The sequence below is a fragment of the Perna viridis genome, chromosome 11, assembly GCF_037379345.1.
Source record: "Perna viridis isolate PV_CMFRI_1.1 ecotype Kerala chromosome 11, ASM3737934v1, whole genome shotgun sequence".
Classification (NCBI taxonomy): Eukaryota; Metazoa; Mollusca; class Bivalvia; order Mytilida; family Mytilidae; genus Perna; species Perna viridis.
The window spans coordinates 12326277-12350344 of NC_142455.1; the positions used below are offsets into that span (position 1 = coordinate 12326277).

The window sequence follows — 24068 nt, forward strand, 5'->3', positions numbered from 1 at the left end:
ATCAGACAAGATAAAATAGATACATCTTGTAAAGCAATTAAAAATTATAAACTCAGCTGTCATAGATTTCCGATAAATCTTGCTTTGACGCAAATATTAAATTCATTTTATCTCTTGAAACATTTGCAATACGATATTCTTATCAAAATAGGATAGAAATATTGCCTGATTTAAATACAAAGAATTCCACGAAGGCAGACAAATACAAAATTATAATCATTTGCTGTGTTGTAACAGTTACTAAAAGTAGACAACGAATTTAATCATTTTGAATTTCTTTGCATTTTATTGAAGAATCTGGTATTGGCTTGTTACAGTCAAAGTATGTCTTTCAAATTCATGGATTGATTGTTTGCATTTCATAGATATGTTTTTACATATTAGGTATAGTGCTTTTTTTCCACAATTACGCAAGGATCAAATAACTTCAGATTGTTAGCTTTCAAATATCCATGTGCTTATGGGTGTTTGATTGGTATGGTTTTACGTCCATGACATTTCATTACGACAATGCTTGAAAAAAAATACCCTACTTTGTAGAATTCCGGCATGCCAAGTCGGATCTTTATTTTGTTAGCTCATAGAATCAATAACCTGCAGAAAAGCATGCCTACGCGAATTGATTTTTCTGTCTCCAAGTCATTCAGTTGTCATTCTTTCTCCAAGAAGACCATGGCAAAGATGCAATAAATATTGATTTAAAGTCTGATGTGACGCGTCCAGGATTTGAACCCATGGCCATAACTCACGCCCTCGAGCGAGCTTGCTACCCTGATATAATCGAGGCGTTCTGTGTTAATGTAGTTTCATATAATGGCTGAGTTATTGTCTGAAGAGAATATGACACTTAAAAATAAAGTATATTAAATTTATTGATGATCAAATATTGAAAATGATACAGAGTTTTTACGTAAATGTTTCTATGTAAAATAAATGTTAATACACAATTCTATATCATTTACGTAAAATAAACTTTGTTAAATGCGTGTTGAACATTGTCTTCATTATACTTCATTAATAAATTTAAGCTCTATACGTTAAAATTTTAGTGCACATTAACGTCAAGATGTCGACCTTCTATTGATTATTTCGTCGATATTCCACAAATGATACCTGCATGCCCGTATCTCTTTTCAACAAATCAATGAAAATTTTGGACAGTTGCAAAAACAAATATTTCAAAAGTTTTAAAAGCAAAGATATTTGACTTGGGGTATAAAGACATTCTATATTTATAATTCTAGTGCATTATCGAATGATTCCCAGATCACAAATTTTAATAATTCACATGTGAAATACAAATACAAAATGTCACATTGTTTTGAAAAAAAAATATGTAAACTTTACATTACAATATCTAAAATGTGTATTAATTCAAATTTGAATTTTAATATAAACAGACAAACAACAAAGACTTTTTATGATATATTACTTTTATTGTACTGTAAATGTTGGCAAAACTGTTTAAGGTTAAATGTAATAAGTCTGAAACATTCATTTAAGAAACCTAAAGATTTAGCAACATTGTTTCACTCAAGGATGCTTCCTCTACTGGGGAAGACAATTGTTTGATTGCTGCATATCCGATTTGCTCAGAACCTTTTCAATGACATATTGGACGAGTAATCAACGGAACCAAGATTCTAGCGGAAATCAAAAGAATGTAATCCAGGGACAAAGACCGGTACATTGTACATGTATTTATTACTGACGTTCGGATATGTCGACAAAGTATGAAAAATGTAATAAAGTAGAAACTATTGAGGACAAGTACTTTGAATGTGTAAAATTAAAACCTATTGTCGAACATTTTAGAAAAATGGTGGAAAAATGACCATACACTAAAGCTATCATTAGATAAAATGATATTTGTATTATTGTGCAAAACAACATGGAAGTTGTTATTTTATGTATTTTCTTAGCAAAATACTTCATCAGTTGTATGTCTTTGAATAACCCTTCTCAAAACATTTGTTTTCCTTCCTTTTTAAGTTTTCTAAAGAGAATATTGATACCATTTGAATATGTGATGAGGATAAATTGAACCTTATTAGAAAGAAACGAATAATCTATCTAATTATTTTAAATTACTTCTGTATTGCCATCTGTACAATATATTTTATAGCTTAAGAGAAAGATAGACAACAAAAAGTTGTGAACTGCCCTATTTAATGGTCTATCTTTAAAGTCACCAATAGTGTCAGGTGAACCATGTTATAATCATCACAACAAAATCACTTTGTAGAAAATGATACACAACGACTATAAATGTCTATAAAAAGGCGAGTTTTGTATATCATATCGTCAATGGTGTGATATAGCAATTTCTAGCCTTAAACAATTCGATAACACAACAAAATCATGGAGAAAAATTTTACCATCATACTGTAATTCCCTCCTCAAAGAGAAAAATATGAATGTACTTACACACTAGATACAGCATACAAAGTAAAGTAGAAGAATGAACAAAATTAAAAACAACAATAAAAGAGTTTAAACATTTGAGGTTAAACCCACTACTTATGTAACATAAACAGTGGCAAATGGATATATAAGGATTTGGAAACAAAAAAGCTGATTAATGTTATATTCAATTTTAAATGTCGATTTCATGTTTTGTTCATCTCTGGACAATTCAGAAATTTTTCAATAAAATGTTTAAAAAATGAAGTTTTTGTCAGATTTGTCTGTGGTATGGTATGGACAATCTTGTTATTTTCCTGGGTTTTGATGATGTGAACAGTCAAAATTCAACTATCATAAAAGTTTGTTTCATCCACTGCTGATGATTATAAAGGCCGACACTATTCAGTAACCCATAAAAATATATATGTCGTGGACAATTTGCTTTAATCAATATAAAATGCAGTAAACTACAGTATTGTAAAAGTTACCCGATTTATAAGCATTTGGCTATTACCTGAAGGTTTACTATTGTTGGGGCCAGCGGTTGATCACTGATTTTTCCGGTATTAATAGCATAGCAGTCGTCCGTGATCCTTATTTAAACTGTCTTATTATTAAATAGGTGTTCAACTACTGCTTATTCTTTAAAATGTAGACCTTTTGCCTAACATCATTTTCCGCTTGATGTTGAAGAAGGCATGTTACTTCCGGTGTTTAGTTTAAACGGATGTGCACTCAACTACATATGCAAGTTTTTTTTTTTTTTTTTTACTTTTATTACCTGACATAACCTTGTTCTGGAAATGTCATAGAGTATGAATATACCGGAGTTCTAACGAGTTTTAGTTGATATTTTTACATAAAACTACTGTTAAGTTTTATTGAAATAATTTATAGAACATTTATATGTACCATGAAAACATTATTTACAAGAAATAGAGTCATAATTTTAGGTATCAGGGATTTTTTTCGCCTGACGTAGATCCTGGTGTGAAATCCTGCATACCGATAGTTGCCAGATGTTACTCTGATAGTTTTTAGAGGTATAAAAACCTATCCCCGAAGATTTACTTGGTCTGCTAATTTTGATTCTTCGGTGAACAAAATGGTTTAATTTTTCCAGAGCTGAATTTTGAGTTTGCCTGAAGTAGTTATGATTTAATGAAACGTCATTCTCAAAATGCATTGATAGTGCATATTTTGAAGTTACTTCTTCATAGTTTTATTACTTACCAAAGCTTGTTGCTAAATATTGTAGATATTTTGGCACAAAATGCCTTACAATTTTAACAATGTATACCTGGTTCTATGTCAAGTTTAAACTCCTTTATATTTATTTATTTATCTGAATTGTTAAGACGTCACCCTTCTCCTTACCGGATTATTTATTTATTTGTGTTTAGAACCACAGAGATTCTGAATAAGATTTACATTTGCCTATCCAAATTATTTTAAAGGAGACCATTGTTGAGTTGGACTAGGGATATTTCTGAAATCAGAGACAGTTTTAAAACTATAAAACTCTTTCGAAGAATATCTCACACTATTTATGGCCTGTCTATGACATTGGGAAGTAATAAAACACCTTCATCTTTGCTAGATAGTGATAAGTTAGGGGATTAGGAGTTACAATTTATTTTTAGTTTAAAATTTAGTCTAGCTTCTTGAAGCATCTCAGAAATCTGGGATTTGTAGAAATCCTATGATTTATTCAATTTATAATTTGATTTGTTGTACATGTAAATGTTCATTTTTTCTATAATACATTACTTTCTCACTACAAACTATCATTTTTTCTTCTTCCTTATCAGTGCATTAGTATGGGGTAGGCATTGCCGAAATAAGCGAGCACCGTGAGCTTTACCATACATGTACCGTCTGTGCGAGTCTCGTAAAAATAATAAAGAACATTACAAAGTGGAGGGGTCGGGGTTTTTTGTTTATATTTTAGCAGCAAGCAAAATCAATACTTCTATTCAAAAATCTGTCTTGTTAATTAATGGGGGTTGTTTTCAATAAACTTTGCAATACTTTTTTTTATTCCTTAAGGGTATCTCTAGCAACATCCATTTCAGTTTTGGCCTGTCAGATCAATCTACGGATACCGGAAATATTACAGTTCTCCACGGATGGTGGTAATATTTTACACTTTACACATACCAAAATTCAAACGACAACTGCAAATTCCAAACAAAGATTGCCTTTCCTATTTTAGAAAAGCTATACTTCGATTTTGATAATATAATTGGAGATAATTTTTTTTCGAGACGGGTTAGGTTCTTGACAACAGCAACAATGGAACAGCGGAGATACACGTACGCACATCCACGTGTCTCCCAAAGTTTTTAAACATTACATTCACTTCTTAAAATAAGTAAAACAAATTAGAAAAAGACTTGAAAACTATCAGAAAAGATGAATTTATTTTTACTGAAACGTAATCTAAACCTATAGTTTTTTATTTGTTTGATTGGAGGAAATGATGAATTTTCTCCGTAAGGACAGTCACTTTTTATTACTTCCTGGACATAGCTGTCTCGTGAGATTCTAGACCATCTTGTGCAGCCAACACAAAAGACTAGTAGATTGCTAGAAATAGACGGTCTGTTTGCATCCTTCCAATCTTGGATTTGGTTTTTGTCTAATTCTACCTTTTAATGGAGATTTCACGCACCAATGGTTTTGTTTGTTTGTTTGTTGGGGTTTAACACCCGAGCAGCAATATTTCAGCTATATTCAGGCGATGAACATGAAGTGGATGATAAAATGAAAATGAAATGATGATAAAATGAAAAATGGGATTGGACACAAGGACAATTGGGTCGAGAAATTTTGATAGCCACTGGAAATAGGGAGAAGTGGGTAGGGTCGGGCAATTTAGCCTCCTGTGGCGGAGCCCTATGGTTCCTACTCCGGGAGAATACCACAGTAGGGTTTTTTAACGTGCGAGGAACGTGGCATCTTTCCAAACATGGTGCACCACTATGCTTTGTGGTCAGGTTTTCCGCATTATAGCCCGGAGTAGGAACCTTAGGGCTCCGCCACAGGAGGCTAAATTGCCCGACCCTACCCACCTCTCCCTATTTCCACTGGCAATCAAAATTTCTCGACCCCATTGTTCTTGTGTCCCATCCCTTTTTCATTTCATCATCATTTCATGTTTATTTTATCATCAATTTCATGTTTCATCATCTGAATATAGCTGAAATATTGCTGCTCGGACGTTAAACCCCAACAAACAAACTAACAAACAAAAGTATTAATAAATCAAATACCACGCTATTGGAAATATTCATTTATATTAATTTCATCATGGTTTATCGAGGTTCAGAATGGTGCACACTCATAATAAGACTGCTGATTGTTCCATTCATTCACTACACATAGAATCCAAAAGTGCTTCATTCTACTTTCTGTACAGATAATCTTAATTTTCGGGTATTTCCCTTTTGAATAATGAAATTTAAAATCAGATTGTTTACTGACGAAGATCATTTTGAACAGAAATTAGTATTATATGTTGTCATACACTACATAAGGGAACTACATGAATGAGAAGAAATTCTTTTATTTTGATTAGGCCAAAAATACCTAAAATATGCCCAACCATGAAGATAATGTGAAATGTATAAAATTCTGAAAGAGTACTAAACTACCGACCATATCGATATCAACTGGGGCTAATTATCTGTGCATCATTTTAAAAAAAAATATGTTTGTTGCCTATGTCTATGATGGACTGAGCTCATTAAAGTTGCTAGGATGGGTAGAAATAAAGTCAAAAAATACTTTAAAACGTGCATTTTTCCCTATTTTGTCTTCTGGTCTTTATTTCCACCCACCGCATATGGCTATGGGCGAAGTCCTACCCGGTAAGGAGAATTTGAGAATTTTTTTACTGGGAAAGCATAATACATTTCTTCTACACAGCCAGTAATGTTTAAATTATTATTGAATGAATAAATATATAGATAGAAATCTTATCAGTCGACGTATTAAAGGATAAAATAGCGCCTCCACACTTGCGCAGGCAGCTACATGTACATCCGTGTCGACAAATTTCAGCTTCCGCCGGAATATTTTTAGCCATTCATAGTTCTGGTCTCTCATTCTACATATATATGACGTCACAGAAGATCTGTTCATAATACATTCCTGACAGACACATTGTTACATGATGACACACATTAACAATTATTGTAAAGAATAACCACTATTGCTATCTTAAAGTAAAAAAAATATTACGAATTAGTGATATTTCACTTTTCAACGATTTGAGTTTTATACGCAATGGACTAAGTCCAGATTAATTGTGTCCGACCATTTACAACGAAATGAGAAAAATAGTTCTGGTCGCCATCTGTTTGAGGATTGTTAATAAAAGCTGTTGAAGTAAATAATGGAGACTGTATTAATCATAACAAATATCAATAAATCAAATACCACTTGTAGAAATATAAAATCAATATTTTTGTTGTGAAATAAATTATGTATTTTCCCATGAGTGTAGTAAATCGTTGTTTAGCATAAATTCAAAATCCATGTCTAAATACTAACATCAGACCCGGTTTGGTTTATCGAATTTCTCAACATCTTTTTTAAATATATTGTTTAAGTTCATCCCTTTCTTATTAAACAGCAGATTTGAACATCCGTTAATATTTACACTCCCTACGTCATGATTTTATGTCACGGTTATACCTGTTTCTACCTATATAGTGTTATATTCTGATACTTTGATTAGTATCTTCCGTTTTATTTCTTTTGGACATATATCGAGAGCAACTAGCTTATTTCAATTGTGTATCTGTAGTTGTTCCTTGCTTTAAAATAGTTTAAGATTTCAGAATACAAGTATGGAATTGGTTTAGACTTATGAAGTTGACATAGTCCAACGACTTCATATATTACACTTTTACTTACTTCAAAAACGATAATGTTATTATGCGGCAAAGGTGCGAGTATACATTATAAGGCATGTCCTACTAGAAAGAAAAAATAATTATCTATTACAAAAATTTGAACTATTGTTCCGTTTCATAGATAGAGCAAACAAATATGCGGCGAATATAATTGAAAGTAGGCATTTTATTTTGAGCAGAGGAAATGATTTTATGTTACTTAAACTTTTCTAGTACTCAATTTATCAAAAAAATGATTTATCCCACAATATCGTGAGATTTGAATATAAATGAGAATATGGCCCCGTGAGGCATTAATATATATAACAAAATATTAGATAAGGAAAATAAAGCAACATTCATTAAGAAAACAAAACCACATTCAATAAAACCAAAACATTCCAAATTCAAACCAAATGCCATAAAACCTTCACAGAGTGATGTGCATGCTGTAACGGAACCGTTTCCTTTCACACAAACAAATAATTTTGTAGACTATACTTTGTTTAAATGAAAGTTTAACTTATTGTCTCGTTCAAACTAGATGACTGAATGATTTTTTTATAAAACAATACGATTAAGCCATGGTCATGAGTTACGTACACTGTAGAAATCGTTCATTGGTTGGTTTATTTTCAACGGGTAATTTTATCATATCTTCGTAAGCCAAAATGGCAATGGAATTCATTTGATTTGTAACTCGATTTTGTCAATGGAATGAATTTCAACAGCTTATTTTCATCAGCAAGCATATGTCACCGTAATCAATATCCCTATTACGGTCAAATTAGCGTTTTCAATGGCCGGTCCCAATGTCGCTGATAAGGTGCGTTGTGTAAACAACCTCATGCTTAATGCAGCGTGTCCCTATTATCTCTTTGGTTATGTTTGTTATTTATTCTGATTTGTCATACCTTAACTTTTATCACTGCACTTCATTTGAACTACTTTTGACTCTGACTGCTACGGTGGAGGATTGAACATTACAAAATGATCCAGAAAACTACAATGAATTTAGTTTGTATCGTTCTGATTGTTTTGCATGGCAGTTCAAAATTAGTGAACGGATTCGGTTCGTATTCTGTGTTCTTTGAAAAAATTAGTATCATGTTTACTGTCCGATAAATATTGTCTCATAATTTTTGTTTTATTGTTATATACTTGAAAGTGAAAACGAAGTGTTTTTTCATAAAGGATTAAGCATTCATTTAATGTTTTCAATTATTTTTGTAGGGCATAATAAATTCTTTTGTATGACTAATTTATGGTGGACTATGTGGTAAATTGTATATGATCATGATAATGGTAATATTTTATGTCTTATTTACACAAACCATTGCTCCGCCATGTTATACTTTTATTGCATTATTTTCCTCACTGGATACTTATAAAAAATGGTCATCATCTCAATTCTTTTTGTGTTAATAAGTTAAGGATATTGCCTGTTTGTTTTTCGTTGTGTATGTTTGTTTGTTTGCTTGTTTGTTTTGTTTGGTATTTTAGTAATTATTGTTGTTACAAAAAATTCGTTAGCGTCTTTAATAACAAAACATTTTAAATCTAGTTTTGTAGCTCTTAACTTAATGATAAGACTTTCAGATAATCAAAAGTGCGTATATACATTTCAGGTCTGTGTCGTAAAAAAAGTCTTTATGAATAGCTATGTTTCTTCTAAGGAAAATAGATGCCCAATACTAAATTTGAATGGCAATGAATCATTCGTACATATTTTAGACATACACAGAGTACGTGCTAAATATTTGGAAGGATCTTTGTCAGATACAATTTACAAGTTAGAAGAAATAATTCATCGTTCAGAAAGGGCAGAGTTAGTACAGTGTCCAGATCCACTTGTTTGGGACGGATCAAAGTGTGTTAATCCCACTCCAGGTAAATAAATACATGATGATACAATACAAACTCAACATTATCTATCTCAGAACACTACTGATCCCTTTGGTAATGGGGTAGAGATATTGTGGGAATTTATCTGATGATTGTAAACATTTTTTTCTTTTTAGACTGTATATGCAAATATACTTCAGAGGTCCGTCAACTGTATATTAGCAAGTAAATCCAAAATGTAAAGTCAAACGCTTTCTGTGTGCACTAAACATTGATTTTAAATACGTGATGCACGATGATAAAAATGTGTAAATACAGTCAATATATTGGATGTCTGGTTACATTATTAATATGACCTGGAAAACCAGCGCGTACTGTTAGAGAATAATGTAAAAAACGTGTTTACAATTTAATTTTGTACGTCGAATTGTTGTTTAAAAATGCAATTGAAATGTCTCAGATATTTATTAAATCTTGAACAAAAAATGCAGTTCTATTTCTAATTTATATTTCAGATGGTACAGATGAATCAAGTATCGGATGTTGCATTCCTGGCGCACCTGGGAAATGAACAAGACGTTTGAAATATATTCAGAAGTTTATATCAAATTACAATTATTTTGCTCTATGCTATTTATTGGGTTTTCGTTTCAACAAAATTGTAAAAACATATCATATTTGGAAAAAAATTAATACTCTTTTAATGTCTGAAAATCCAAAATATTTCTTTTTAGTCTGCAAAAATGTCAATTTTTACTGCATACACAACATTGCGAACAGTATTTTCTGATTGAAAGATATTAATACATCGAAATTTCTCCATTTTTTTGTACAAACATACCATATTTGGAAAAATGTATTTTAAAACACTATACATGTAATACATGTATCTTTAAAAATCAAAAAATATGTTTTCAGTCTGATTAATTTCAATTTAGACTACATACAGTACATCACTAACTGTTTTTTTTTCAATTGAAAGTAATGAAAACAAAAAAAATTCGCAAAATTTGTGTAAAAAGTTAACTTATCATATTTGAAAAAAAATAGTACTTCAGGTGGATGTGATAACTCTCAATATGTCTGAAAATAAAAAAGTATACGTTTTAGTTAGAAAAATGTCAATTTTCACTATTAACGGGAAAACACATACCGCTTTTTTGTTTAACGTTATCAAAACAACAAAATTTCTCAAAATTTTTGTAAAATCATTTCATATATGGAAAATACAGTATTTTAGGTGGATGCGATAAATCTTAATATGTCTGAAAATCCATAATATATAATCTAAACAATGTCAATTTTCACTTCACACTCGATATTGCAAACAGTTTTTCTCAATTGAAAGTTACCAAAACAACAAAATTTCTCAAAGCTTTTGTAAAATATGTCATATTTGGTAATACCTAGTATTCAGGTGGATGTCATAACACCTTGGATATATCTATAATTGGTGATTAAAATATCTAGTAAACAAATGGTCATTTTCAATATATGTAGGACACTGCAAATTATATTGATCTATTAGAAGTCAGCAAGACAACAAATTTTCTTAAAATTTAGGTAAAATAGAACCATTTCCCTTAATTATAATTTTGCATTTGGATGCATCTTGATTTCTCTCAAATCAAGTATTTAAAATAAATAGTGAGGAGTCAATATATATGATATTTGGATGTACTGAAAAGTTTTATTTTTTCAGTATTGAGGCAGACGAAATAAGATTGTACATGAATTAATTGTGGTTAAATTGGACTTATGATAATGAAACAAAATTCATGCGACGTAAACTGTCCATTTCGGCCCGTTGAACGTTTCGGTACATGCATATACATAATTGCGAAGACATTTCTATATATATATACAATGTTTAGATGTTGTACAGGAGGTATAGACAATTATATTAAAACTACAACCATATTTGAGTTTCACTAGTAGTAATTATCAATTTAAAATATAAACAATCTGAAAATAAACTTACCGGTACGAAATTATTTATTGACCAATCAAAAACGTTCGTTATTTTTAGCATTTTCTGTGTAAAATTTTCGATAGTGGATACACGGTTTACGTTATACAATGTGTGACACACAATGTGAGAGATATGATACACGATCAAACATAGAACGGCAAGTTTATACGTTTCGAGTACTGTAGGCGGGAAGTTGACATTTGAAGGTATACAAAGTTTAACAAAAATATGACATTATCATACCTGTTGTAAATGCTGTATACCAAATTTTAGTCAGCTCCAGCATAGGACTAGGGAGTTTAATTTTTAAAAAACATGTGTGGAACAGTCGGTAAAGAGTAATCAAGGAAACGAAACCAAGATTGGAGCGAAAATCTAAATGAAACATTCTAAGGATAGAGACTAGCAAGAAAAAAAAGACACACAAAACAAAGAATATAAAAAAAGCAACCTTGACTCCAAAACAAACTGGAAATATGGACCAGAAAAACTTGAAGAGAAGGCGGGCTCGGCTTTTCTAGAAACACCAACTGAGTTGCTCGCAAAAAGAAAAAGAAAACAATGACATGGCGAACAAGACGTTTTACATGGTACTGATTGATACAGCATAACGATCCAGTAGTTCATTATAACAACCATGTATAGCTACTGTGGTGGTGACTTTTTATCTTGAATCAACATTACCCTGTTCCAGAAGCAATATTGTGAAAAGTCTAGCACGATATAAAAAGTCCGCGTATTTTGGCAAGCTCTGGTATAACGTATGAGTTGTGATATGAAAACTCCATACGCAGGTGCTGAGGGGATGTCGTCACATATGAGTTATTGCGTTTTTAATATGGTTTGGTCATGAATTTTTCCTTTCCATCAAACGATGAGCGAACGTAAAGATATGAAGCTGATTTTAAAGTGTCTGTAGTGCCCTTCTCAGGTTTTTTGGTAGATGCTGTGTATAAAATCTGCTTGTATAAAAGTTTTAAGGCCAATACTCCAATTATATAGCGGATACTGAGATCAAATGAGATAGCTGAAAACGATGTTACGAAGACAGTCTCATGATAATAAAGGAATTAGCCTATTACATTTCAATAATAATGTAACATTAAGTGTTTCCCAATCTTTCCAGTATTTCAGAATCCATATCCAGAATAGATACCGCTTCGTGAATAACAAATGTTGTGGTAGGACTGAGGACTCTCTTTGACAGCTGAAAGTAAAGAAGTAAAAGAAGTTACGAAAGAGGCTTTGTCGTACATTTTGCAGATCCAAGTATGGATTTTTGTGGAGTTTTGCAATCCAATACTTGGACGGAAATCAGAATCATCGTCTTCAGTAGAAGATCGAACTGATTTATGTTTTTTTACTATTTCGTCTTTGGAGAGAGTAATCATGGTAACCAAAGTTATAGCGGTAATCAAAATAATGTAATCCAGGGACAAAGACCAGACATGGAAAACAGATATACACAACAAAGAACATAAAGTAACTAAAATAATACATACAAAGTAACAAAAGCAAATGAGCAACTCGGAATCCACTAAAAAGTGGGACCATGGACCAGGTGCACCGGTAGGGTAAGCGTCCTCTGTTTTTCTAGAAACACCAGCCAAGTTGCTCATAAAAAGTCAAGTTTGGGGTAGATAAACGAGGAAAGGAAAACTATGACCCGTTGAATAAATCAGTTTTCATGGTGCAGATGGATACACCATAACGATCCACGAGTTCATGATGACGACCATAAAACTTCTGTAGTGATGACTTCAATCTTGTAGCAACATTACCCTGTTCCAAAAGCCTATTTGTTAGAGTTCTAGCGCGATACAAAGTCTGCGTTGTTTCGGCAAGCTCTGGCATAACGTATGAGTTTTGATATGAACACTCCCTACGCAGGTGCCGAAGGGATGTTGCCACAGATGAAAGGAAAGTTGACAATTCTGAATGAAAAGTCATCACGTTCGTCGTAAAGTTTGGTCAATAGTTTTCCTTTACCATCGATTTCTAAGTGTAGGTCAAAATATGAGGCTGCCTTCACAGTGTGTGTAGTATCCTTTATCTCAAGTTCTTTTGGATAGATGCGATGTATCAAATCCCCGAAATTAGGATTGTTTAAAGATAATACGTCATCTTTATAGAGTGTGGTAGCAGTATAGGTCTTGCTACTGCTATTATTTTCAACCTCTACCCCTGATAATAAACATTGGATGTAATGTGTCTTGCAGACAAAAAACATACTGTTTGGGCTTTGACTACTGGTATAATAACAAACTTGTCATGTATAGAGGACAATGTTTTGGCTACATCGAGATCTTAAAAAACTGATGTAGCTCTGACACTTGTCATGTATAGTAGCCAGTGTTTGGCTACATCGAGATCTTTAAAACTGATGTAGCACTAACACTCATTGATCTCCTTGTAACTCTCATACGTCCCAAGATTTAAATATTCATTTTCAGTTCATTCCAATGAAGTTATAATTTAATTTATCAAAGTGATATGGGAAATCTAGTCAAATTTCACTTAAAATTTTTTTTTATGCAATGTTTCTCCCACTACCTGATTTTTACAGAGACTGACACTTAATATCAATCGTTTGCTCTTTATATATTTGTATCATTCAGAACCAACAAACAAAGAATAAGTAATGCATTTTTAAAAACAAAAATATTTTGCAATGTCTGTATAATAAATATATTAGTTCTTAAAGATGATTCTAATAATAGATGTTTAAAGTTATTTTGTACACAGCCGTAGTAAAATGATGATAATGATATGACCAACGTCACAGGTAAGTTTTATTGACGTCAAAGTTGCGAAAGGTCGACATTTCATGAAACACATAAACTGCGTTTTTAATGACATACAGAAACCTGTGCAAAACAATTGCACATTACACTGACATTAAGTTATTTATCTATTTTAGTGTAGTTTAATTTATAATAACAAGATCCCTCTTCCTTAACAAACAACCAGGTACCAATCAAGATATGTCATACACGTAACCTAGGTCATATATTTTGACCTGCTGTGATATCATTTTAGAATGATATGAATGACAATTCGCACAGAATACAACATGTGCAGTAAAGTAAAAATAGGGACCTAACTATACTACAAACGTATTAACTTTCGAGGTTGCTAGTTTTCGCGGATTCTGTCAAGTAAACATATACACGGGTGTCCGAGTTGCTCATTTACGTTTGTTACTTTGTATGTATTATTTAAGTTACTTTGTGTTCTTTGTTGGGTGTATCTCTTTTCTCTGTCTGGTCTTCGCCCTGGATTACATTTTTTTTTATTTCTGCTAGAATCTTGATTCTCTTGAATACTTTTCCAAAAACATGATTAGCGTTGTATAGTGTTAAAAAATTAATTCGCGGGAACTGTTGTTCGAGGTTTTCTGCCCACCGCAAAAAAAACCCGAATATTAGTACATCAATTTTCAGCAAGCAGCATTTGTAGGTGTTTACGTGTGTTTTCTAAGACACCAAATCGCCTTTTATTTTTTTAAATTATTAATAAGTTTTTTTGGTAACAAGAAGATGTTTTGCCTAAGTAAGTATAATCCGTGGTAAAATCATGGTATTTTGATAATTTTGTTGTATATAATATATCAAGATATTGCAAAAATTATGCAAATGAAAATCAGTACAGTTCATAATTGCACCCTGTATGTTGATATTATATATATATGAAAGTATGTAGACGCCTTTTAATTTTTCGACTCTTTGCAGTTGTAAAAACTAAGATAAAATAAGTCGAACATAAAGTCAGAAATGTTTTGCCTGTGGTCCATAAGTTTACGCGTGTTAACATTCTTTGAAGCACTTAGTTATCATTACAAAGCAAGTTTGTTCGGGTTTAATAGAAGGGGGTTTGTTTGTTTGTTTGTATGTTTTTCTTTTTGTCATTTTTTGTCCACCCGTGCAGGTCCGGGTGTTAAAAGAATAGTCCTGCAGCAGCGCTAAGCTTGTCGTAAAAGGCGACTAAATAGTGCTCAGAACCCTAGCCGGGGGCTAGGGCGCTCTGCCAACAGAGTAACTGGGATGTGTTACATGCTGGGGTTGTCAGGCTATAATACGGAAAACCTGACCGCAAACCATAGTGGTGCACCGTGTTGGGAAAGATGCCACGTTCCTCGCACGTTAAAGAACCCTGCTGTGGTATTCGATAGGAGTAGGAACCTTTGCGCTCCGCCACAGGAGGCTAAATTGCCCTACCTTACCCATCCCCCTTTTTCCAGTGGCAATCAAAATTTGTCGACCCTATTGTCCTTGTGAACCATCCTTTTGTTTTCATTTCATATTCCTTTTATCATCCATTTCATGTTCATTGTCTGAATATAGCTCAAATATTGCTGCTCGGACGTTAAACCCCAACAAACAAACATCAAAAGAAAATGATTAAATAAAAACCTTCAGCTTGTCTCTATGGACAGATGATATATGTAGGTATTCTGATATTCACAGCGTTTTAAAACCTAAAAGACAACGCTTTTTCTCAAGCTTGTTTTATGGATCTGATATGCCACTGGTTACTTAAGCAATATTGTTTTCTTTTAGGTCTCTAGTACGATTGCTCTATAATTCTGTTTATCTATGTTAAACGTGTTTCTTTTTGTTTGTTTGTTTGTTTGTTTGTTTTTGGTTATTTTTATTTTGTTTTGTTTTGTTTTTTTGAATTTTTCTATTCACTCTTTTACCTTTTCAAGTAGCCATTACTTTCTTTAAAAGATATTGTCGGAAGAAATATTCTTACCTCTGAGGACTGGCATGACACTTGACTTTTCGACTTGAGGTCGATGAACTGTGGTTTCACCTTCAAATACTTCCTTGGAAGGTGGCAATCACAAATCAAAAAACAGATTTAGTACACATGAGAATAGATTTCAGAAATGATAACTCTTTCACTTGAATGACTTGACTTTTTCGGACCGTATCGACACCAGATTTGAAGTATTCGATTTCAATTTGCTGGTTGAACAAAATTTGATTCAAGTTACCGATTTCATCGTTTTGAAAAGATATAATATTTTTAAAACATACGATAGATTCTTCTAATAGGTCAATCCGGTTGGCATTTGTTTCGATCTTTGAATCAGCAAAAGACAAGTTCAACAAGCCGAAAAAGAAGCAAACCGACTCGAGCCACATTGTGTTATTAATTTGTGAAACAATTAATGCCACTGTTTTTATACCAAATTTCAATTATAAATATTGACCTAACCTTCCGGGTATGGTGCATCTGTGATTATGAATGTCATGCGTGCTATGATTTAACATAACATTTCTTATCAGACAACTATGCACCAGTCAAGATAGGACATGCATGTACAGTGTCCCTTACTACGAAATATCTATTATTCTCCGTGACAAACCTGCATAGTAGATTTTACGTAGACCACGTGGTGACCTGTAGAAGTTTAATTGTTCGCTGCTTTTCATTTAGTGGATGATTATCTCATTCGCAATCATACCACATTTCCTTTTTTTATATGAATAGGACAATCTAAAACATTGACGTCATAACTAAAGCATTGTTGAACACTTGTCCATCGTAAGTGATGTTCTCTGCTTTTTATATTATGATTAAACTTTCTTTTTTTTTCTAAATAAATTTGCATTATAATTCATCTATACAGGAAGTCAAGATTAAACACGATGAAAAGTAAGAAAAAATAAAATACATTTTTCTTCCTTTCTAATCCTGTTTTTTGTTTTTTTTGTTTCAAGGACAACCCTACCTTTAAACCAGGCAGAAGCTTATGAGTAATTATGCATGTATTTCTTAATCCCAAATATATTTTGATGTTTAATTGATATTCCCTCATGGGGCCATTCCCGCTAGAAATATAAGCAGTTAATAGTATTTCACAATATATAGCAGATCCATGACATGAAAAAGGGAAATGTTGTACTTGAACGTAACAAATGTATTTGAACAATTGCATTGATTATATTGAGATATGACGAATGACCCCTGCCTGTTTTAAAGACATAACTATACATAAATATGTATTTGGCTTTTAGCCACTATTCAAAAATTTAATTTTAACATAAGGTTTAAATCGTTTTACATTTTACAAATTTTCTAAATATTCCATTAGGGAAACAAACTCTCCATCAGGCTTTTACTCCAACCTTTATGCATAGTAACACTGATGGTAGGTTGAATACTTATATGTTATATTATATTACATATAAATATTAAAATTTTATCATCTCGATTGGGGAAATAATTCAAACCACTCAATAATGAAATGGGAAAAATCAAGGAAGAAGGTGAGTCCACTTTGTCTTTCTTTTTTTCAATGACTAAATTAAAAAAGTATTTTCATGGGGCATTATAACTTTAGCATTTAGAACATGGGTGGGTTATCATAAGTAGCAACCTTGTTGATAACTTCTACTCCCATAGTTAAATACAATACTTGATTAAAGAATTAAATATCTTAGGATTTCTACCTATTTATTGTTACACTGACTGTATATAGTCAAATATTTAAGTATATGGATATAATTATATTCAACGTGTTGCTAAAAATCACGAAACCGTTTTTCGACTCTTAGTGTAAAACACCGCTCATGTTGAAAAAGGTGACCTAATTTAATGTTATCTTGCCAATAACAGAAAATATGTCAACATAGTACACCTTAAACATAACCTAAGAATTGTAACTTTCTGCTATGAGATTGAATGATATCTTAATCAATTATTCCAATGTTATGCTACTCATCGTATTAATTCAAAATACAATTCCTATCTATCAAAATGGCATTGCCAGGTACATCGGGTAATCATATTATTTTGGAAAGTTTTGGTATGATATACCGGTCCACATATTTTATCTGAATAATTATTATCAGCAGTACTGGGAAAAATACTATAAAAAAAAGCATTCAGAACCATAAAGTATCGAATGAGGGACAAAATACTGCACAGTTAAAGAGGACAGATATACAAATGCCGTTTAAACTATTAATTATCAAGAACGTAGCTGATGGAATGGACACCACCTCTTTCAAATGACATTTAATGTAGTAGCATTTGCCTGAGCTGAGCCGGGAAAACAAAACGTTTTATTATACCGTCCATTTCAGTTGCAAATAAGTACCTCTCATAAACTTTTTTTTATCATAAGGGGCTGTCTTTGAGAAAACCATGCAAAAACTCATTTTTTGTCCAAAAGTCATTTTCGCATGGACTGAAAATTTATGTTTGGTTTGGAAGGTAGTAAGTTAAGATTCCCAAAAATGCTAATTATTCTTGTCATACATTGTTTAATCTATGGTAACAGTCATTTTTAAATATTAACATATATTGTTTTTTTTTTATTTTACTCGATTTTTCATCATTAAATTTGGACTATTTTCTTTGTTGAAGAATTAGTGTTAGAATGTTAAATACAAAACAATTTTGAAAAAGTGTAAGAACAACTCTCCTTTAAGTTTAAGAAAGAAAGTTTTGTAGTTTATTTTTAAAAATTGGCACGCTGCCAAGTAAATGAATATGTAGGTTTTTTTTCCTTCTGTTTTGACATGGGTAACTCGGAAGCATGTCATAGCCGAAGTAACTCTTAAAATTAACTATAGTTACTTTTAAAATATCAGCGTTGCTTTAAATTACCTATTTGTAAGATGTCGAGCTGGGATATTTACATTTTCATAACTTTTTATGCACTTGAAAAAAAAAGTATTTTTCGTTAAAATTCGAAAATTGTTGAGCAGTTTTTTTATATGTTATATATGCCATGTGCCAATTGTCATACAATTTATACATTGAAGGCTGTCAACTACAAGACTAAAATCGGAAAAAACTCTAAATACCACTGAAATTCAAATTAAAAAACAATATTTTATATAAAAGCAATATTTGGGACGAGATTACTTTGGTCCGCTTTGGCCAATTAAAAATTTTGATATTTCAATCCCCCGAATTCTTTTCCTTCATTTTTTGTTTGGAAAACGATCATATTCTACGCTATAATGAAACGTAAACAGCTGATGATTAACTCTTACTTGAGTATATTTTTATCGGATGGGTCTGTATCTAACTTTTTCAAGAAAAAAGATTGACGTAATTATGGGTAATAAAGCTGGACTAGTGGAGATCGTGGATTGTTATGAAACACTGCTTAACCATTCAAAAATTTGGCTACGAGCCTAATGCAGACTGTCATTTAGCATGAATTATAGCGGTTCTTTAAAGGCCTTGGAATAACACAGAACAACATTTTTTTAGTGTTGCGATATATGTGTGTGAAGGATAGACCAAAATGATGTATTGATAAATGTTGGACAGAATCACGAAAACTCTATCGCAAGTAATCATGGATTCAATAAAGACAGGTAAGACAAATGTACGGATATAATTAATATCTTGGAAAATAAGAAATCAAAAGGCCTAAAACATTCCGATTACTACTGAATAAAGTACAAATGCACATTATGTAGTTGCACATGTACAAAAATTTACAATGTATGGTTCACTGTACTGAATTGGCATTGAAAAGTCCTTTTAAATATTCCAGACTTTGGCTTCATTTTTAAATATTTTTAGGAAAGGGGAGTAACTTTTTACAACTTTGTCATCTGACCGACTGGTTTACTGTCAAATTGGAGCAATGGATAGCAGTAGACTTCAAAATCAGATATTCAAGAGCCGCGATAGGTACTTCGATTCTTTTGAATAACTTACTTCAAACCATTCATGTATTTACCGAAGTGATAATAGTTTAAGTTTCCACTAAAAATGTTTACTGCTTTCCCTTTCTCCAATGAGACCGCAAACCAGGTTGTCATGGGCGTTGGGGTACATCCCTTTGGAAAACTTGCCAGAGAGGCTTGCATTTCGTAAAAATGAAAAACGACTATAAGCCTGATTCCCAATGTGGTGAATATTTTTTGTACTGGCTTTATACCGTACAACCTAGTCCCTTTTAGGATTCACTGTCTGGGATTGTTTTCTGATTTGGCGGCCAAATGACCTAAAGGAATTAAGTACAACCTACAGGAAACACTGATAAATATTGATCATATTTTTTTTTCATTGGTAAATGTAATTTTAAATTTTATTCATAAAAGATAATTTTCCTTTAGGGGTCCAATACAACTTTCAGTAGTACTGGCTGCCAGGCCCTTGGAAAGCTTGTTCCCTGCTTTGGTACCTTGAAAATAGTCCTCAAACCACTTTGTCTGTCAAAAAGCTAAATAACTATAATATTTGTGTTTGGAGTATTTAAAATGTAACAGTGCATGTATGTTTTTTTGTGTAGAATATACCAGTATACACATTCAAATGTTTTTCTGGGTTTTGTTTACTTGTTTTTGATGGGGGTGGGGTTTGTTTTTGTTTGTTTGTTTTGTTTGTTTATGTTTTTGTTTTTTTTTGTGTGTGTTTTGTTTTTCGCAAGGAAATGAGTCTTAATTACAAGTGTGAAAGAATGCAAAGTGATTGAAACTTTGCTGTTCCCCATCTATCATTTCCTGTATCAAATAATAAATGTTCATGAGGTTTTCCACTTATTATACTTGTACATGAACATACATTTAATGGTGATTCCTAGTGTTCATTGAAATCCTGGATAATACAATTTATTCATTAAAGGGTATTGTTTGAAAATTATTAAAAGATTTCGATTAAAAGAGAAACAGATTTTTTTAAACTATCATGAAAATAAAGAGCTTGTCCATGCATGTCATGTTATGGAAATTAAAAGTGAATCTGTTTTCTCAGAGAGATATTGGCATGATATTTTAATTCTAAAGAAGTTAAATAGGTTGTCAGTGGCAGACACACGTTGTACAGCATCTACATGTAAATCCAAAACTGCTTTATTTCTATAATCTATTCTTAAGGAATTATTTCCACTTAAAGGATACAAATACTATTGTTAAAGATTCATTGTCAGTTTTATGGATGTGCCATATATGATATTAGTGCTTTGGTGTGGAAAATTTTCTTAATGATGATGAATGCTTTTGGCCTTGTGGTTGATATATACATTGATGAATAATTACTTCTTTTCTGGTGAACATCCTGGCAGAATACCTAAATGTTGTATTCAGTGTTTCACCCCCTCCCCAACTTCATTATGTTTTGCTATTATGTCAGTACATAGCAGTTACTTGTGTTATTAATATAGGGTGTAAAGTTGCAAATTTTTTTCTAGATTTTTCTTTCTTGTAAATACGTTTTAAATGAAGTAAAGGATCAATGATGAACACTAGAATGATTTTGATTTCTAGCAATTTTTCGCCCCACAATGCCAACTTCCTCATGCTATAAAATTGTCATTTGATAAATTCCAAGCCGCAGTCCATGTTTCTCTATACTACCAGGGTGCATCATCTATAGTCTCCATAAAAAATAAATTTTAAAGTGTTACGTCGGCAATTAGAAGAAGTTAAAATGTAGTTGTTCTTGTTGTGATAAGAAAATGTCATATGTCACATGGCTAAAATAGTAATATCCTTGTCTGTTTTGTGAGAAAATGAGATACTTGTCCACTTTCGAAACAGAGAATGAAATCTTTGAAAACAAATACCCATAAGAGTCGTATATAAGGTTAGGATATAAATCAAGGTAGACAAATCTGTGTAGTTGAATTCTATTAAAAATATTTCCCGCCGATATTTTAATTTTAGTTTATATCAAATTCATTTTTCCCTATTTATTAGGCTTTGCATTTAATGTACTTTTATTACTTTTAATTGGTAAAAGAGTCTACGGGATGAATTTACAATAATATTGAAATATTATTCTCTGCATGATTCTTGGGCAATAATTGTCATTCCATTTTCATTAAGGTTTATGACATCGGTTTATCATTGACTCATATATATATCATATACATATCATATATATTTCATATACTCAATATTTTGAATCATCCATCATTATATTACACTTACATACATAATCGTAATGCCATGGCCAGTAATTGAAAGAGTAATCAAGGGAACCAAGGTTATATCAGTAATCAAACGAATGCTTTCCAGGGACAAGGACCAGATATGGAAAACAGACAAACACTGCAAAGAACACAAAGCAACCAAAATCATACACACAAAGCAACAAAAGCAACTGAACAACTCGGACTGCACTAAAACTGGGAATATGGACCAGATGCACCGGTAGGGTAAGTGTCCTCTGCTTTTCTGGAAACATCCGCCGAGTTGCTCATAAAAAGTTGTCCGGGGTAAACGAAAGAGGAAAGGAAAACTATGACACGTTGAACAAATCAGTTTTCATGGCGCAGATGAATACACAGTAACGACCCACGAGTTCTTGACGAAGATTGTCAATTTGTCAAATTGTCAATTAGATTGATATGTTTTTGTTGTTGTTGTTGCTGTTTTGTTTTTGGTTTTTGTTTTCTTTTTCAGTCTCAAGGTCATATATAGAAAAAGGTAAACAGAAGCATAAACATATAACCCAAAGTTTTGAAATGTTTGAATGACAAACGCATTGTCGTAAATTAATTTATGTTAGAAAAAAAGCATTGACCTGACCTGCAGCCATTATGTACTCTAAGCTTTGTTTCGTTCTGAAAGATTATTGGTTCTTATCATTAAACAATGCAAAATTCAAGGTATGTCATTTCACTTGTTGGGTTTACTAAGTGTGAATATGATAAGTTATAAAACAAATTGGCATTTGGACTACGTCATTTTACGCAAAAGACATTTGCAAAATGAAAAATTTGTTCTTTTTCCTTGTGCTTTGCAATTTGGAATTTTAAACTGCTGACCACTTGACGGAAACCCATGAAGCTCGAATAGGAGATTTAGAAAAATCCATAGCTAAGTTCGCTGGAGTAATAATTGCTCAAAATATTCAAATAAGTGAAATGAAACAAATTTTATCTTTTCAACGACAGGGTATAGTTAACTTGAAGTCAACTGTGGACACCCTCCGAAAGAACCAGATTAACCAAAAGAAGGAATTATCCCTTTTGAAATCATTTCTTGTGAAATCGAAATCAGTATCGAGTTTGAATGCTTCCGCAATGGATTTTCATAAATCAGTAACAGATCAATTAGGACCATCAGTAGACATTTCCTCTCCATGGCCACAACAAAGAGGTTTATAATGTATTTTGCTCTTTGAGTGCTTTGAGACATACTATATCAATTTGTCAAGAAACCAATTCAATTTAACTTTGAGATAAAACTTTTTGAAAAGTTTAACTATCATGCAATCTATATTTTTTCTACATTTGAAACATTTTATAATTTTGAATGTTGTCCGTTTTTGGTTTCGTTTGTTTTTTTCCTTTCAATTTGGTTTGTTTGTTCTTTAATCTGCAGTATTTGACTTGATTATTGTTCTTATTCTTTATTATTTATTATTTTACAAACGGATTTTCAGTTTTATTACTTATCGATCCGACATTTGATTTTGCTAGTTTGAATATAAAAAATCACTTAAAACAAAAAATGTTTCAAACAGTTTGAAGGTTAGATTTAATGCAGGTATCGCATACGGAGAATAAACCTTTTTGACTATATTTAACAAAGCTTAATAAATAATAAATGCGTTTTTCATCAATGAATCTTGTTTATTGTCTACAGCAAAAACGTTGCTAAGTCCTGCAACTTCAATACCATCAACACAAGTCACTATAGTTACATTTGATGCTCATTTAACTCACGACGAACCTAATCCAGGACCTCATCATGTTATAATGTTCGATGGTGTGACAGTTAACTTCGGGAATAGTTACAATAAACATACCGGTGCATTTACTTGCCCAGTGAAGGGATTATATAAATTTACTTACACAATAAGAGTGGGGTATAATGGATATGGAACATTTTAGCTTTTAAAAAAATCAGACGTCATAAGAATTATTAAGGCAAATACAATGAGTACTTATAGCGGTCAATTTGTCTCCGGCAGTGATATTGTAAATCTCAAGATAGGCGATGCCGTGTACGTAAGGA

The 24068-nt window shown here is 32.1% G+C and overlaps 2 long non-coding RNA genes across 4 annotated transcripts; one reads left to right on the top strand and one right to left on the bottom strand.

Annotated features, from left to right (window-relative positions):
* The first annotated feature begins 8232 nt into the window (after positions 1-8232).
* On the top strand, positions 8233-9984 carry LOC148603007 (uncharacterized). Its single transcript, XR_015916723.1, has 3 exons — positions 8233-8379; positions 9042-9197; positions 9668-9984. It is a non-coding gene; the product is annotated as an uncharacterized LOC148603007 (long non-coding RNA).
* Positions 9985-12163: 2179 nt separating this feature from the next.
* LOC148603008 (uncharacterized) lies at positions 12164-16575 on the bottom strand. 3 transcript variants are annotated; one of them, XR_015916726.1, is made up of 3 exons: positions 16499-16575; positions 15880-15952; positions 12164-12331 (listed from the first exon to the last, which is right to left on the bottom strand). It is a non-coding gene; the product is annotated as an uncharacterized LOC148603008 (long non-coding RNA). The 3 variants fall into 3 exon arrangements; XR_015916725.1 differs by lacking the exon at positions 16499-16575 and adding an exon at positions 16348-16443; XR_015916724.1 differs by lacking the exon at positions 16499-16575 and adding an exon at positions 16167-16341.
* Positions 16576-24068: the final 7493 nt, after the last annotated feature.